This window comes from Atractosteus spatula, chromosome 19 (assembly GCF_055471065.1).
Source record: "Atractosteus spatula isolate fAtrSpa1 chromosome 19, fAtrSpa1.hap1, whole genome shotgun sequence".
Classification (NCBI taxonomy): Eukaryota; Metazoa; Chordata; class Actinopteri; order Semionotiformes; family Lepisosteidae; genus Atractosteus; species Atractosteus spatula.
Window position 1 is genome coordinate 7,673,227 of NC_142724.1, and position 16,260 is coordinate 7,689,486.

Consider the following 16,260-nt stretch of genomic DNA (forward strand, 5'->3'; position numbering starts at 1 on the left):
TGCATGGTGTGCTTTCCTTCACCAAGCATAACATTATGGCCTACTGTATGATTGGCTTACTTGAAAAAGGTGTAATTGACAGCTATGCAGACATTTGACCTTGACGTTTCTGTGAGTCCAGCATGGTCTTAGAAGTTGAAAAAGCAACAGCAATGGTCAAGAGTGGGCTCAGAATGTTATTGAATCACTCTAGACTTCTCAACTCGTAGACTAATTGCTTGGTCGTACTGAGACTTCCCTGCACAGCAGAGCTGAAAAAGAAATGCATAAGTTAACTTTGAAGAAAGCAACTTCACCTTGTCCTTTTGGAATACTCATAATCATCAGAATTCCGAGGCAGTCCTGCAGCTAGAGATTTGCAGTGGATGCAGCTTTATTGGAAATTTTTATTCAGCAAGTAAACACTTCTGGTGTGTTGTGTCTCTGGGATTAGCTGAGGTAAGAGGAAATCAAAGGGAAAACAGCATAAAGGAATAGCTAAGGAACTTAATAAAACCTTCAGATAACATACATTTTACCACCATCTATTGATTTCTGCTCAAGGAGGATTTTGATAATCCTGTGGTACTCAACTTGTGTACAAGATGGATATATGCAATTAAGAGTCCTGTTCTGGCACCTCTTATAGTAAACAATGCATTGATTAGAATGCTAAGGTAACGATTCTGATTTATGTGCCTACTTTGGAGTGCAGCATCCTCGGATCTAACGAATACATCATAATGTTTAAACAGCCCTATGCTTTTTTTTCTGAATTCATTTTTATTGACTTTTGACAAAACGGAAGTAATCCAAAACAAAACCCCCCTTCCCCACACTCCTAGCATCTGAACACCCCCCTCATTCCCACCACAAGTTACCCAGTGAAGGACCCCAAAAATGAAATGAGACAGCCATGTGAGAAGTAATGCAGAAATGAACATGTCAGCTGCAGGACCACTTGCCTTTACTATCCTTTCCCCGGTACCATAGATCGAAGCAGTAGATTGTCAGTTTGATTTCAGATTTGGAACAGTATTCATAACTAATGGGTTTTCACCCTTTGGATTTCAGAATTTAGTGAAAAGAAAAATTCGACACCAATTCTTTTCTGATAACAGAAGTTCCTTCTTTCTCCATCTCCAGGCAGTGTATCAACCTTATCACATGGGCACCTTGCTGCCAAATGTGCATATTAATGCGTATTTTTGCCCTTAAAGAAATTATGACTGTGAAAGGAACCTATTCCTTCCCTGTCAGGTTCAAACAGTAGCCATTGCTAACACCAAATGAATACCCAAGCAGTAGCACCATCATTTTTAATGAAAAAATAATAAAAATGCACAGAAGAAAAGTGTATATGATACAGGTCTGTACTGCGTAATACATATTCTTACTTTATAATCGTATCAAAGATATGCTGATATGATTGTAAAGTAAGAAGACTGGACAAGCTTTTTTCTCTGCCCCCTTATTCTTGGACAGTTTTTCCCCAAAGTGTGTGAGAAACATACTGTGTTTTTTGCTCAGTGTAACTGAAGCATTTAAAAATGATGAAAATGATCATGTTATTGATTGTCTATCATTACATGCAGGAGAAGGTTGTTAGAACGGGCCTGAGGACTGTTTCTAATGTCTGCATATACTGATTGAAGAGGAGGAAATTTAAAAGATTTTGAGGAAAGGCTGTAAAGCAGTTTTTTTTCTGGCACAAGCTTTTACATATAGAATCAGATCTGTGTTTCTGATAAACAGATATTATAAGTTATTACAGTGTAAAATACCAATTTATGACAAAATTAGTTGGTGAGATTTAAAAAAAATACACTTAAAGGCAGAAAAAGGGGGGAAACAGACAATTTAATTTTCATTTCATATCATAAAATAGGCTTGTTCTGTAAAAATCTAATTTTCATATTTTAATGTAGTCTGATAAGGGTATGATTATATGTTTTATGAATTGCTGTACTTTATATCTTCTAACTATATATATAGTATAAAAGATTCAGCAGCACTATATTTAATCTAATGCATACAAATGAAGGGGGTAGCATGACTTGTAGTAATACAAATTCAATTCTGCTTTTTTTCCATCCTGAATATAAATGTGCACCCTAGTGAACAAGGATATTCACTATTGCTGGGCAGCAACTTTAGAGGACTGGAGCTGGACACCCCTGTCCGAAACCATGAGAACACTTGCTGCAGTAGATTAAAATGATGTAGAGCTTTTGGATTGAGATTACTGCATTTATTAGGATAATTTCCTTATAAATTTGCCTAGATATTGGTGCTGCTATGAAATACTGTGGTTCAGACATTAAAGCTTTATTTTTTCCCCACAAAATAAACAATAACCAATATATGAAACTGAATGCTGAGTATCAGTGAGCCTGCTGGCTTCATAACCTGGAAAACAGCCTCTCTTTATAGTTCCGTTTTGTCTGCTTCTTAAACAGAAACACCCAATCTCAATACGACTTTGTAACATACTTCTAAAGTGTGCATGAGCTGTATTTAATTTTTATGTTATTCAGGGTGTTTTATTCTTTATCAAGGATTTTTTCCCTTTCTATGTGTTCATGTGAAATGGCACATTTCCTCGGTGACAGAACAGTGCAAATGAAGTGCAATGACTCTGATGACTTTACAAAGGGCCCACGGTCAATTCTAATTATTTTGGATAATATGAAATTATAACACCTGGATTTTGTATCAGTTTGTTTTGCAGCTCAGGATGCACTTATAGCCTTTCCATGTATTACATGTTATAGTATTAATATAATCAAATCTACATGCATATGTTGTCATCATTATCATCTGCTCTCATCAACTCTCTATTAAAGTCTCCCCAAGATTATGAAATTTCATCTACCCTCACCCTTATATCAAATTTATCAATCTTGTCTTGCAATCTAATAATTCCTAGTCAATGATCCATTCATTCTGCGATTTGCCCATTATATGTACAAGAACATTACCGGTGCTTCATGGTCTAGCTTCCTGATAAACATTAAGAATGGTCACAAAGTTAGAATGACCTCATGTCTTTTTTAAATGAGGTAAAATGGAAAGAGCAGAAGAGAGACAATATGAAGTTAAAAGCTTTAAATTACCTTTTAAAGCAGGCGGTGAGGGAAGGGCACATTAGCAGAGCATAATATCATTCTGAGGTGCAGCTGGGGCATTTTTATGAATACTCTATGATTTCAGAAAATATGTAAAGTAAAAAAAACCCTGTTATTATGTTTTTTTAAGAGCTGTAGTATTTTAAGACAGGTTGCGTTTCCCTGCAATATTATTTCCATGGAAGTGGAAAATATTTTTGTTCATAATTTTTTCCATAAACGATTCGAAGTAGTGTTTCACAGTTACAGTAAGAGCCATTAAGTGTACTATGCTTTTACTGTGTCTGGTACTTGATTTACAGTGTCTTTACTGTTATTTATTGCCATTCTAAATTCATATGCAGTAACTGGTTAGGATAACTGTTGTTGTCTGTTATTAATTTTGCTATTTAATAATTTCATTTAGTTACGTTTGTCTGTAAGTACTGCAAATATCTGTGCTATCTGATTATATTAACCTAAATTTGTATTTATTATATTTTGATTCTGTGAGTCATGTTTAATGGGGTACCATGTGATATTTTGCCAGGTTCTGTGATTGTTAACCACGTGAACACCAAGGGCAGCAACTATGATTAAAGACACTATCCTGTATGTTACGGCAATATGCTGTAAATATTAACTGTTGTCTGTTTCACAATGTTGGGGAACAGATATGTATTAATTTATAGTTTTTACAGATTTAGCACTATGGAACTACAGCTATAAGCTAGCTAATGTACTGTATACCATGCTGATGAGCCCTGAAAAAGTAATCACTTTCCATCACTGCTAGCTTATATACAGTACACAAAGTCAAATTAGAAATCTATTTTAAGTATTCTGCTTCCTAGTACTGTGAATAGAATAGTTTCATGTACATTCACACAAAGACACAATAACCTTAGAGCTGTGTCTTGTAAGATACATACAGTATATGTAGGTGTACCTGTACAGTATATGCAAGTTAATACATTTAGTTGGCCTATTCAAGCACCTTAATCCTTAAAAAAACTGCTCCATGAAACAAACAATTTTAATAATAAAGTGTTATTATCCACATTAACATATTTCCCATGTTTCTATTTTTCTTTCCATTTCCATTAGTTTAATTATTTCCAATATCCTTTAATCCCTTATCTTTTGGTAATGAAGCAACCAGGTTTTCAGACATATTTTATTGGAAAGCACTACCAAATCAACATTGAATCTTCATCTTTATCTATTCAAGGTTACAAGTAATCGATGCCCCTTTCTTTTGCAGACATTTTTACACATCATTCTTCATTGTTTGAAAAAAAAACTCTTCACAATTTAAGGTTGTATATCACTATAAGAGGTAAATTCGAAAATTGTTAATTAGATTTGAAAGAAGCCTCTATAAATTGAGTCCAAAACGCTATGCTCAGGGTAAGCTATAAATGAAATTGTAGGCAGTTTCAAGCAATTCAAATGACATAATACAAACCAATCATACTGAAAATTTAAAAAATGGAAATGAGATCTTCAAATATAAAAAAAAGGGAAAAAAACATTTCTATAGATTTAAATGTTATTAAATTTCAAATTAAGATGACACATATTATTACTTTCATTTTCTTACCACTTAATCTAATTTAGGATCTCGGGGGAGCCGGAGCCTATCCCAGCTAGCAATGGGCGCAAGACAGGAAACAAACTGGACAGGATACCAGTCCATCACAGGCTACACTCAGATACAATACTGTATACAGTATACATTACATACAGTACACACCAGGGCCAGTTTTCCAAGAAGTCAACTCATCTACCAGTACTGTATTTCTGTGGACTCTGGCAGGAAACTGGAGAACCCCCCCCCCACAAACATAGGGTGAACACAAACTGCATGCAAATAGCACGCAGGGTGCAAAATTGAACCCATGGCTCCAGTGCTGTAAGGCAGCAATGCTAACCACTGTGCCACCTGCATTTTATTACATTTTCACAAAAAAGCAAAAACATTTTTAACGATGAAGATCACAAACTGCTGTAATATTTGATAGGATTTAATTGTTCATTATATTTTTCTTTTGTTTAATTGTACATTTTTTTACACATTTTTAAAACTTTTATTTCATTTATTTTTAAATTTAGTATTACAATTACCATACAATTACAGTTATATGTACATACTAAAGTGTGCTCTAATTATGTGAAAGTTTCAACTTTACAAACTCTGCATGCACACGACGAAGATGACTCCGTAACTGAAATCTGTTTTTTTTCTTTGTACTGTACATTTCAGTGTGGAATTAGCCTCTGCCTGTTCCTGATGCAGCTTTTCCACCTTAACCTCTTCAGATTATACACTTGCCTAAATGTGCTTGTCATTGTATAATTGGTTTCATAATGTATTCTAAAAGCTGTTGGGTTTCATCACAAGCATTATAGCACCCTAGATCTGAGAAATAAATGTAGGTCAGTAGTGCCTCATTCACAAATTTTACTTCATCATGAAAGGGCACAGAATGCTTGCAAAGGGAGTACTAAAGCTATTATTGTGAAACCTTTAAGTAGCAACACTGTTGTGAACAGATTTACTTATGTGCTACTAGTCTTACGGATGTTTCACATACTGTAATAGGAGATTGACACAAAAAAAAGCAATGTCAATTTTCTGATTAAAAATAAATTCAATTTAAATTAGGACCTAGAAGGAACTGTTCTCAATCTTTTTACATATTGCATATCCAGGGTCTTGTTAGAAAAAAGTTAGGAAACAGGAGTACACATACAGAACAACTCTATTGAAATAAAATGTGTTTCTTGCTCTTGCAGAGTTTGATATTTCGGACTGTTCATCTCAAAAAGGTTTAATATTCACCAAAGGACATGGAAAACAAATCTTTTTGAACTTGGCATTTTCCACCCATTGTCTGAGATTGTATCAAAGTGTAAAAGGACAGATGATGATTGCTACACATTACGATTTTTCTTCATACATTTTCAAATTGCCCTTGTATTATGGCCCTAAATTGAATATAAATGAGCCTGTGTTAGGGAAACGTCCATGCACATGGTGCAGCTTATGCAACTTAGTTTGTAAAAAGGTAGATGTAATTTGACTTCCATCATAATTTTCATAAGACTGCCCAAAGGCTTTTGTGACTCACTGAACAACATATTTAAAGCAGACCAAGGAAAGATTTAAAGCATTTTTCTACCTTAATATAAGTTCTTCTGTAAATGCTGAAGGTTGTTGCTTCCTATACTGTATCTCCCCAGCATGAACCAGATTTAAAGGCTACTACCGAGGAACTTAAAGATTTCAAATGGAACAGCTTAGCAAGCACATTTGTATAAACTAATTTATATTTTAGAATTTGTTATGAATGGGCTCCACTTATGGTTATGCGAATGTTGTTGATACCACCAGTGAAAAAAGACATGTCTGCATTCCTTAAATCACACATAAAGTAAAGGGAACTGTTTATTTCTACAACCAATACAATAATTTATTTTCTACACATCCTTTGCCAATGGAAACATTGTGACAGAACTTGGGTCTTGATTGTGGATGGGGTGTACAGTATTATGGGTCAAGAATGTTGAGAATCCTCTACCTATATTTCACTTTATAATAGCTTTACTTGGTAAAATCTGTAGTCCTCCCAGGTGAAACAGGGCAGATAAGAATGCATTAGTGCCCTGCTTTGGTTAATCTACAGATGGCAGGTCCTATGCAGGGAGGTAGGCCTAAATGCCCCTCGCAGCTGTTTTTAAGACCTCTCAATTAGTCCACAGGTGTAGCCAGCTCCACATAAAGCCTATCCCATCAGCTCTTTTCCCTCATGTGGAATTCCACTCCATCTGAGTACCAATTACTCAATCAGCCCAGGTGTGCCTCATAGAAGTTACTGTTTTTTTCTGCATTTACAGGTGGCTTTCTCTAAAATCCCTCTTTCACTACCTTCCAAGGCCATTAATTTGTTTATTTGAAAAGAGATCTAAGCTTTGTAAATATTTTATTTTGCAACGAGAGCACTTCTGTAGGCAAAATACGGTCGCTTGCAATTTCTCTGTCTGCTTCTTTATTCATTTTACTAGAGGATATTGCCAGAAGAGTTCAGATTGCTGTAACCTGGCATTCCAGGTTCACTCATTTCAAATTTCTAAATGTTCCTAATCCAAATGCTTTGTTTTTTTTAAATGAAAAGTGGTTAAAAAAGAATATATAATAACTGCCAATAATCTACCACACTTTTATTTACATACTGTCCAGTAGTAGGGCTTAATTTATCATAGTAATTGACCAGATGCATCCTGGCTAATTTTAAATAGCAATGTTTCCACCTTTTTAACACGTATAGACACCACAGGTTTTTTAAACATAAATAAAGTTACAGAGCACTAACATTCATACAAAACTTTTTTACATGCATACTGTACTGAAGTTCATTGGAAAAGAATTAGGATGCTATACAATTGTTTTAAATGATTTCTGAATATTCAATTTCTTGAGGAATAACATTACTCTAGCAAATAATGAATTGCCTCATATGGCCCACATTAATTTGAAATACATCTTTATGGGGCTGTGTATGTGAAAACAACCCAACAACAATGTGTTATTCAGCTGGACAATCTGCTTTGCTGCCAAAAATTCTGATTAAATGACTTTGGCATCACAACAATTCTAATTACATTTCCATTAAAGAAAAGCAATCATTAGCTGGCAACTGTTAGTGAAGATAAAGCATGTTGATCATTCCTTAACTAGATGTTGGCAAGAGCTGCTGAACTGATATTACAGTCCTCTTAAACAGATATCTCCTTTTGCAAATTCAATTGAATTTAGCAAGGCAAAGTTTGAATATTTTTCTTGCCTAATGCACTCAATTAAGACCTTTGACAGTAATTTAGTTTTGAACAAAACCAAAATGTCAATTTTAAAGATGCCTTTGTGTACATACTGTATGAGAGCACAGTGAAAGGTACTGTATATGAAACCATCTCAAACAAAGAAACAATAGCCCAACACAAGAGTAAAAAGCAATGATTACTGGGCAAATTATTGTGGTACCTTCTGGAATTGTTGGATTTCACTTGGCACAGCTTTGGTTTTGTCTGCAAATCAGAACATGCACTAAGCAACACCTGCCTGGCATTGTCTATACAAGACAAGAAGAAGATTTTGCATTTACCAGGGAGGAGAAGTGCATGCTGTGAGCCTCCTGCCATTTGTAACTCCGCCACTTTGCTTATTGCTCTTCTGCAGGTGGTGTTCCTAGTGGGATGTGAAGGCCATTTGTCCTTGGTACATCTGTATTGATCAACGGCTGTTGTGTTTGACTTTGATAAATAACTTGAATGGGAAGGAAGGACAGGGTACTCCACAAAGTCTAGGCAGCAGATTTCTCGTTTTTAGCACATCTTAAGCAAGCGCCAAACCACCACTGTGTGGCGTTACTGTATGTGAAAGTGATGAACACTCACATTCCTGAAAATGTATTGTATGTGGCTGCTGTCTCCTGCTTGAATTCCAATTTCCATGCAAAGCAGTAGTTTTTCAAAGTGAAACTTATGCATGACTGAATTGCAGTATAATAAGCTCAAAGTAAACATGGCAGTTTCAAATGACTTAAGAAATTAAAGAAATATCAGCTTGTATAATATAATATTATAATATACTGTATCAGAGGCCAGTGTACAAGAGCCCTAATATATCCAATCACTGGTTGGTTGGTTTTCAGGTAAATAATAATAATAAATTGGAATTGAAAATAATGTCATGTAAAACTAACCATCCAGTTTTTTGTCTCACACACAATCTTTCTATTTTGTTTTGCATTATTTTCTTCACTCCAATGTCAATTCTGTCCACATCATTAATTGTCACAGAAGAAGGAAGAATTAAAGATAAATAAATTGGTGATTGTGTGTGAAATTATTTTAAAAAATTTGAAGTCTTAATTCTTTCCACTTTTATCAGCTACTGGCTGTGTGGAAACAGGTGCTAAAATATTATAGATCTTATAACCCTAAAAAAGGGAATGAACTGTATAATTGAAGTCATTTTGTTTATTTAAATATTTTCTCTCTGAATTTACCAGAACAGCAGTACTGGCACTATGTTCAAAGCTGACCTCTCTGCATGAAAACAGATGCTGGTGTGCAATGTGAAGCCTGATATGCACAGAATTTTAAATCAGAATAAGCAAACATTTTCTGATAATGCTACTAAAGCAGGTGGTTCTAGAATTGATCCGGTGAAATATTTTCAGTTAAAACGATTTATAATGTGCTACTTGTCATGTAATGATCTTTGAGATGTTAATTCTGTTTTGACTTCTCTGATTAGGACCGACATTCTACCTGGATGACATCCTCCTTATTTTTGCCATTACTTTCTGTTTATATGTGCCCAAATTGGCAGTGCCAGAAGTTAATAAGTGGAGCTCACTGTTGCCACCTCTGCACCTCAAGGATGGAGTGAGTACCAGTCTGTGTGCTCCTCTAACATACCTGCTGTCAGAGCCATGTGTTATTTGACACACCGCAAATTAAACTGCCTTGCAGGATAGTTAACATTAATTTGAGAGGCATTACTTCTGTCAACTTTCAAGTACTTCCAAGGCCCCCAGAAGTTACTACTTTTTGGCAAGCCAAGTAAAAATTGTATACTGTAACTCAAGCCACCCTATGAAGTTGGAGAATCCTGGTAAATGCTTGAAGTAGCAACACACACCTAAGTAATCGTTCTTTACTTGCTTTCTGAAGAAAAAAATAGCTGCACTGGTTGAGATATTTATATTCAGGTGCATCTGCCTTTCTCCTTTATTTGCACTGCAGATGAACACACTTTGGTAACTAATCTTTGTAAGGCAGTCTTAAACAGCCAACATACTGTAGAAATACTACAAGAACTTTCAGAATCCTTTATAACCAACACAAGTACTGTGCATAATATTGTTAATGACCATGCCCCAGTCTAAACATTAACCCAACCTTAATACATGTTGTAATTTGTATTTTTTACATTTGACAATTGTTTTCAGTCTCCATATTTTACATTTTTTCTCTTCTCTTTGTAACTAAACCTTTTTTAATATGTGTTCAGGTGATGTTCAGGTTACAAATGATGACCCCAATATTTGACTATCCCAACTTGCAATTTTAAGGGTGCTAGGACCCTTCTCCCCCAGAACCAGTAGTACTGCATAACTGCTCTTTTTATTACTCTAACAATTGCAATATATCAGTATCTAACCATAAAAAGAACACAAAAGCATCCATAAAAGATGCACACTCGAAAATAAATGAGGTTCATAGTTACCAGTACCCCAAAACAAATGCCCCAGATATGGATCCTCCACATCGAAGAAAGAGATAACTCTCTACATAATCCTTCAGCTTCACTGGTCTGTGGTTCTTCATGTCTCCTTTTCCTGGTGTATGTTATGGAGTGACAAACGTGTTTGTTTTGTGACTTTGCCTCTTTGATCAAAGTTCCCAACCGTTCCTGGTGCAAACAGTGGGATAGGTGTCGATCAACAAAGATTGTCATTCAAGCTGACACAAGGAGAAACAAAAATACACATCCAGGTTTGTCTCTCAGTGACATTCACCAGGAAAAGGAGTGCTATAAAGAAAAAAACAGAGTGGTACTGGAACTTGAATTAATGTACAGTAGTTCAGCTTTAGACTCTGTAGTTACAGGTTTGACATAATCCCCCCAAAACTACACACTGAACACTGGCGGTTGGTGAATTTTCTTTCTGCCTGGTTCTAGATTAAAAAGAGGAAACAGGCATATTTCCAAAGTGAGCTTTAAATGCTGCCTGATACAATCCACATTCCCAGTCTCAATGAAAGGCTATGGTCATTTTTCATACTGTATGCTCTTAAATGGAAGGAAAATATTTTCCTGCAGTTTTCAAAACTTTTCTCAGACACTGTCCTTCATGTTGTCTTCAGTTGCTCCAAATAAAATGAAATGAAAGAACATATAGTATGTTCTCACAACACAATCAGCTATTCCAAGCACTATGCACTGATAGGTCTCCATTGTCCAATACCCTTCAAAACAGAATGAGTAGCTGCATGTGTGAATCATGCTAGGAAATACAGTGGTGAAAAATAAGTACAATACATGCCCTTTTTATGTTTTAACATATTTAGACATATCTGACCTCCACCTTGTCCTCTAATAGTTAGAAAAATATTAGAAAAAGTTCTAATAGTAGATAAAACTAACCACATTTGTTAAAAAGCACACAGAAATTCAACTTTGTCATTATTTATATTAAAAAAAACAAGCAACATTCTGTATCTTTGCATGAGAAATTAAGTGCATACCTTGATTCAGTAACTAAAGTAGCAATAACTTGAATTGAATGACAAACCCATACCATCACTTTTTTGTTGCAGTAAAGAAAGAAACATATAGGAGAGAATGCTATACATTGAATACAGTGCATTAAACATTCAACAAAGTGTCTTCCTTTCAATAGTCATTTGATGCCTTCTTAATGCATCTGGGTATAATTTCAGTAAGAATTTCAAGATGAAGACTTTCTCTGATATTGTTGTATTTTGGGGGGCACACAGATAAATTGCATTAGCAAGAATGTCATCCTGTTATAAATAAAGGATTTAGAAGAAAGAAAATCTGTAACAATGGCATCAAAGAAAAAGGCCATATGTCTGCAGATTGAGACTAAGCCAAATGACAGCTTGAAGGAACTTTATCTGCCAAACCTTTGATGCCAATACACTGCTGATATGAGACAGTATTTGGATCTAAGATGATAATTGAGGAATCTGTTTGGTGCCACTTTGGAATGTATCCCCAAGTAACTGTTTGGTTTTTTAAGAGGTACTTCCTGAAAACTAACTTGGATTTCTCTTGTGTAAGGATTCTGCAGATAATGCAACATGTCTCACTTGGGAAACTCTTGAAATGCTGTGTCAAACTACACAAGTGAGACACTTGTCTTCAAAAGAAAGATAAAAAAAAACAGTCATTTGAAGAGAGTATCTCAGCTCCCATGTGAGAATCACACATGCTGGGAAGAGAGACTCATGGAGTGATATTAACTACACTGGTAAATAATCAATAAACAGCATACTGAGAGGAAGCTCACAGTGAAAGCTAGAGTCTGAGAGGAGACTCAAGGGTGGGTGAAGAGAGACAAGGGCAAAGAAAGTTAGTGAGCAGCTGAAAAGGCTTTGGAGAGATTAATTGCAGAGACTTTGAGATCACCTGATGATTGCCAAATTACCTAAAGCCACTAAAGCAAGCTCCAGTCAAGCTGAGAAAACCTGACTGTTGGAGATAGAGTACTGAAGAGGACTAAACTAGATCGGGCTGACCTGGACCTGCAACTACTAACGCTGAAAAATCAGAATGAAAAAAAAGCAGAAAGGGAATTAATGAACTTTAATCTCTGGCTCTGAAACTGCATGTTATACTCACCCCAAGGAGGTAGCAAGTGGGATGGATGGACACTCTCATAAATGGAATTTTGAATTGAAAAGAATCACTGAAAAGTTTAATATCAGCCCACTGAAGCTCTGAAGTTGAGGCAGAAGACAGGGTTTTTTTTCCCAGAGAATGCTATTCAGTTAAGTGACTCTCCTACTATTTGGAATCTGAAGTGCCCAGTTCCTTCAGTTCAACAAGTATAAAAAAGAAAAAACTACACTGAATTCTTATTCAAGTGTATGAGGCTGATACAGTGAAGTAGAAAAAGCCATACGGTTGGCACACACGTCACTTATAATCTGGAGGATTTCAGTAATTAATTATAAATCTGCATGATTTTATCAACTGTGGCAAAACCTCTGTCAAGGAATTAACACAGTCTTATTATTCACCATTAATTTATCATCAAGGTACTTAGCAGGCTGATAAATGCTTTATTCTTTAGTGAACGAGTGAGTGAAGGGACCGTTTCAAAAGTCTAGGATAGCTAAGATATTGTCAATGTGTTGTAATTAAATTTATTTTGTTTTCCTTCCTAAAGAAAAAAAAATGAAACTTTGCAGTGTCTCTTACTGTTGTCTTTTGGGGAAACTGAATATTAAAGTATTGAAGAAGATCATGTTTTTTTTTTGCTATTAAATATAATTAATTAATTCAAAGAATGAATAAGAAAAATGGTGACATTTGGTTCTCTTAAGTGCATTTGACCTGTTTCAATGATGGATGTATTGAAGAAACCCAACAAATAATAGCAAAAAGCTAAAACAAATTTCATGTCCTTAAAACAGTTCCTCTTTCATCCATGGTTTTCTGTTTTATCCATGGTAATAACAACCTTTCAGGCTAACACACTCATTACTTCCCTCGTCTGTGTCAATGTGCTGAGGTGGGCTGTGGAGTAAGGATTCTCTATAAACACAGTCTTCTCTATAATTACATGTTTTCCTTTTCAAGGTGACTTTTGGACCTTGTACTTTGCCATCGCGGTATCATTTTTTTAAACATTCGTTTTTATCGTTAAAGGTTTAAGTGGGCAGAAACATTTTTTCCTTCTTTTGCTTATTTAACTTTTGATTTCTGTAGACAAATTAGAGGATCTTCAGCAATTAATTCAGCTTGTTTATTCATTAGAAAAACTGGATATTGAAACAACTGATGGGAGTTGCACTTTTTCCCCCATCAATATTAATTTGTTTGATTAATTAGAATTGCAAAATAAACCACATTAGAGTGGAAAAATATGTTCAGGTTTGTGAAGCAGAAATACATAGTTCTATCCACTTCTGTAGAACTGCAAATTCTCCTGATGAATTGTAAAATATCAGTTTGCTAACTGTGGGCTACACTTGTAGATGTTCAATGAATAACTAGTTTTCCGACATTGGATGATGTTTTATTTAAAGTATTTGTGATATGAATGATAGAAAAGCAGAAGCAGTTCTGAAATTTCTTAAAAATGACCTTCTCTATTTTTCAAATATTTAGCTAATTTGGGAAATGATCTTAAATTAATAATTTAAGTTGAATTATGCTTGAAAAAAACAGAATACAACTCAACACATACAGTATGACATACATGTTTAAGAAAAGTAATTAATTTGAACGTGAAAAGCCATTCCTTAAATCCCCCCTCTTTGCCTCAAATCGAAAATATTTGGTTGTTTGTTGAAAAGGAAGTTGGGTGTTATGAGTATGATATTATTAAATATTTCTAAAAAGGAATAATAATTAAATTTCAGACATCTACTCTTGGGGTCAGCAGAGGTATTTTTTGTTATCTTTAAGCATCCATCTTGAAAGAAAGTCATACAATTTGCAGATTAAATGCTTTGTAATACTTCTGGAGTACACAGGTCCTGAAATCAAACCTCACTCTCCAGCTCCAAAGGCAATGGTTGTACCTTGGTGACAAGAGCTTTGGAAGGCATTGGCATGGTAAAATTACACTCCCTAAGAGATGAACGACTTACACATCTTCTCCTTTGTCCACAACAGCTCTGTGCTGCAACCATGGCCAAACAGCCTGGGGGCTACTGTTTCACTTATGATGCCAATGCGGAGAAAGTCTAAATTTCCCGAATACGCACTGTAGCTACTAGGTAGCTAAGTAAAAAAGTAGTTGACTTTTTGAAACTACCAAGGTCAGCAGTGTGCTTCCTAGCTTTAGACAAAAAGACAGGCAACACACAGAGAATGTGATTAGGTAGAGACATTGACAAAGGATCACCCTTAAATTCTTCTACTCCTCCAAGAGGCACCCCTTGACATCCATGGAGGACATACAGTAGCAAAAGACGATGTCACGAATATATTCTGGTTGAAGACTGATATCATAGATGGTGCTTTTATTTTAGTTAAGCACCCACCCAGTCCCAGAGGAACATGGCCACTACAGTGCATCAGGGTTATACTCCTCTGAAGGAAAACCTCTTTATTTTGCTCTTTTCTCCCACGGCCTTGAAGAGATAAAGGGTTTCCAAGCCCATTTCATATTGGTCTAACAAATAACAAATACTGCAGTTCCTTCATCTTGTATCAAAAACGGGAACTGCTGTACTATACTTGAAGTGCTGCCTTTGCACTCTTGAATGGGTCAACACCTTGCAGTTCCTGATACAAGTATTTCAGTTTTAAAATACATGTTTAATGCATGTACAGTATTTAATACATCAGATGTAGAGCAGTAGCTTGATATATCTTACTTTTATTGTGTTTGTTTTTTACATCTAGTAAAGTTGATTTATTCCTCACATTTGCCTGAAGCATTTTTCACAAATTTAACACAAGAGTACAAAAGTAGATGCAATCCTGATTTGCCTTAAGCAACAAAAGCACCCCCTTTCCCCTGTTTTGATAGACTATTTTCTGCTTTTTATTTTTGTTTTATTCCACATGTTTTGTATTCACAGCTTGGTATGTGTGACCAATACCAGTCTCTGCCTCTCCTTGAAACAGATTACTTTAAACACATATTTATAAACTGCTTTTCACTCCACATATATGAAATCTCAGTTTTAAATTTATTTTATAGATACCATGAAATCTGTCCTTTCCTTAGTGTTTTCCACTGACCCAACCAAAACCAAATAAATTAAATATAAAATAAGAATAAGCATTTTCTACATTATTCCTGCTTTCAAAATCTGCTTGTCTCTGCTACACACCATCATTTTCTCCCACACTCTCCTAAATATACTCTTTCCTTAGGCACATCTTTAACATATTTCAATTGCTAACAGAAAAGAAAACAAAGCTGAAACAGATTACAGATTTATATAATAACAAACGATGTCCTGTCCATAAAAAACACATAAACAATAGCACACTTTGCACCATGTCCTGTCTTGGCTGTGTTATAATGTCTATTGTCTAAATTTATTGTCCATGTCTGTTTGTCATTTGTGGCTATTTTTTCTCTAATGTTACTGGGTACAGCTGAACGAGTAAGCATTCCAATACACTAGTTGTATATGGCAAATAAAGACATCTTGAATCTTAAAACTTTAATGATATTCAATAGAATTGTAACAAAGTTATAGTAGAAATTCGGGAGGTAGCTTGGATCCTTATCTCATACACTTTCACTTGCTTGTGCATATACAGTACTGTATGCCTCCCACCCCACCCAGGACTCCAAAGCACATCTCTCTCATACCCCTCCCACCACCCCATCTGCCCCCCTGCAACAACTCCCTGGCTTAATCCTCGCAATCTGAGCAGCCTTGT